Raw genomic sequence first — 2960 nt, 5'->3', positions numbered from 1 at the left:
AAAGAGGTCAGTTTGAGAACTAAGATGCATTTGGTCCAAGCCATGGTATTTGCAATAGCCTCACATACATGTGAAAATTAGACAATTAATTAGGAAGATGGTAGAAAAATTGACGCATTTGTGTTATGGCATTGGAGAAGAATATTTCAAGTACCTTGGACTGCCAGAAGAACAAACAAAACTGTGTTGGAAAAAGTACTGCCAGAATGTGCCTTAGAAGTCAGGATGGCGAGACTTTGTCTCTCAGATTTTGGACACATTATTAGGAGAGATCAGTATCTGGCGAAGGACATCATGTTCGGTAAAGGGAGGGTCAGTGAAAAAGAGGAAGACTGAATGAGAATGAGTGGCACAGTGGTAGCAGCAATGGGCTCAAGTGTAACAATTGTGAGGAAGGCTCAGGACTGGGCAGTGTTTTCTTCTGTTGTACATAGGGTTGCTCTGTGTGAGGGCGCCTAACAACAACAACAACATGCTACCCAGTTGCCTTTCTTAAGGAAACCATTTCATGTTAATCAGAACACTGAAAAACACATCAAAACTAAGTCATAGAACATGGGAACATTGTGTTTAGAAAGGACAAAGAGGCCTGTGGTAACCATTACAACGATTTGTCTATCAGTCTAAAAAGTTGTTGGGAATAATGTTATACAATTATCTGAAGGAAATGATTTATATTACAATAAAAGACAGATTAACATCAAATGGGAATATGATATTCCAGAGAAATCTGAAGTACTAAATTCTTCATCTTCCACAAAAAATAATATTTATTGATTGATTCTAACAATTAGATAGAAATTAGTTTAAGATAAACAAGATGGTAAACAAAAACACCAGAAATTTTAAACAAGATTTTTACCTCAAACAGTTGCATCTGAATGTAACATCATGTTGGAAAAGTTTCATTTGTCAAGATAGATGCACATACCTATATAAAATAATAAAAACTGGAATTTAAGAGCCTATTAAAAGTGTTGTACTATGCCCATTTCACCTAACACTGAGTCGGTCCAGACTTTTACAGATCCTGCATAGGGTTTGTAGAGTCCTGGTGTGACACTGTAGGATAAGCACTGAACCACAAGGTCGATTTGAACCACAAGTTTAGCTGTTCAAACTCACCAGCCACTCCTCAGAAATCCTATAGAGGGTATCTATGAGTCAAAACGGACTCAACAGCACTTAATAAAAACACCAGCATAGGGTTTCTGAGGCTGTAAATATCTGTGGGAGAAGAAAGACCTGGAATGTATTAATTAAGGAATGTAGAAGTTATTTAAATTCAGAAATCTGATCTACTGTGCTGGACTACCAACCACAAGTGAGTGGTTCAAATCCAACAGCCACTCCTTGGAAACTCTATACAGTGTCACTATGAGTTGGAACTGACTTGTTGCTACACATTATATTAATATCATATTGGCCCAAAAGAAAACAACACATAGTCACATAGTAATCTCAATTTATATTATAGAGTTCATCTATCATTTCTTTTAAAATCCCCAAGGTAGGAGCTGCCTCTTCTCCTTTCATCCAAGGCTCTCTGGAATCCTTACCACCCTGCCAATATGTCTCAGACTGAGTTTGACAAAACTGTCAAAGAGGTTAAGAACCTCAAGACCAAACCAGCTGATGATATGTTGTTCATTTACAGCTGCTATTAATAAGCAACCATGGGCGACATAAACACAGACCAGCCTGGGATATTGGACTTCAAAGGAAAGGCCAAGTGGGATACTTGGAATGATGTGAAAGGGACAGCCAAGGAAGATGCCATGAAAGCTTACGTAAACAAAGCAGAAGAGCTAAAAAAGAACTATGGAATATATGGGACTGGATGTGGATGTCAGCCAAGCATTTGATCTAAACAGCTATAACACCTCATTTTTTATAATACTGTGGGTGAAGTTAAATCATGAATATAACCAGCTAACCTAGTTCCTCAAGCTGTCCAAGATAAGCCTCTAACAGATTAAGAACAACAATGGTTACTCACCTGCTCTGTGTTGGTTTTATCTGTACATCAATTAAAAGTCAATTTGTTACTTAAAAAAAAAACAAACTCCAATGTATACTTTCACTGCTTAATCTGATATTAACAGCCAATATCAGATTAAGCAGTGAAATATGAGGGAACTTCAAAATGTTTGTGGAAAAATGGAATTAGAAGATAAAGGAAACGCCTCACAAACTTTTTTAGCCCTCTAGTACTGCATAAGAGAAACTGTTGTTAAAACAAATATGTCTGGTATCACTATTATTAATAATATTTTCCATAGTTATGATCATAGGATAAGGTATTGAATAGAAATAAGATAAAATATTGGAATTGTTGTTGTTGTTAGGTGCCATTGAGTCGGTACCGACTCATAGGAACCCTATGCACAACAGAAATAAACACTACCTGGTCCTGGGCCAACCTCACAATTGTTGTCACATTTGAGCCCAGTGATGCTGTCACTTTGCCAAGTCCCCTGGGGGGACTTCCTCTTTTTCTCTGACCCTAATAGTCAAGTAAAAAGAATTGTTATGTGTATGTCTATTGTTGTGTACTGTCATGATGATTCCAAATCATAGCAATCATATAGAAGAGAGCAGAACTGCCCCATAAGTGTAATATGTATAGGCGGTTCTACTTTGTTGTATGGGGTTGCTGTGAGTCAGAATTGTGACTCAGCACAGTCAAGTTTGACTCATAGCAAACAGCAACAATAACATTTTCACAGAAGCAGATCACTAGATCTGTTCTCCTGTGGAGTGGCTGGTGGATTTGAACTGCCAACCTTTCAGTTGTTAAGTGTGTTGAGTCAGTTTCAACTCATAGTGATCCTGTCTAGGGTTTCTGAAGAGCAGCTGGTGGATTTGAAGCACCAACCTTGTAGTTAAGTGTCCAATGCTTATTTATCCTACAGCACCACACCAGGACTTTATCCTTTCAATTAGCAGCAAGAATACCC

At 37.8% G+C, this 2960-nt stretch overlaps 1 pseudogene; it reads left to right on the top strand.

Moving 5' to 3' along the window:
* Nucleotides 1–1571: 1571 nt before the first annotated feature.
* LOC102813736 lies at nucleotides 1572–1865 on the top strand (annotated as a pseudogene).
* Nucleotides 1866–2960: the final 1095 nt, after the last annotated feature.

Source organism: Chrysochloris asiatica, unplaced genomic scaffold (assembly GCF_000296735.1).
Source record: "Chrysochloris asiatica unplaced genomic scaffold, ChrAsi1.0 scaffold00008, whole genome shotgun sequence".
Lineage (NCBI taxonomy): Eukaryota > Metazoa > Chordata > Mammalia > Afrosoricida > Chrysochloridae > Chrysochloris > Chrysochloris asiatica.
Note: the sequence above shows the minus strand (reverse complement) of the source record. Positions and strands in the feature narration are given on the sequence as shown.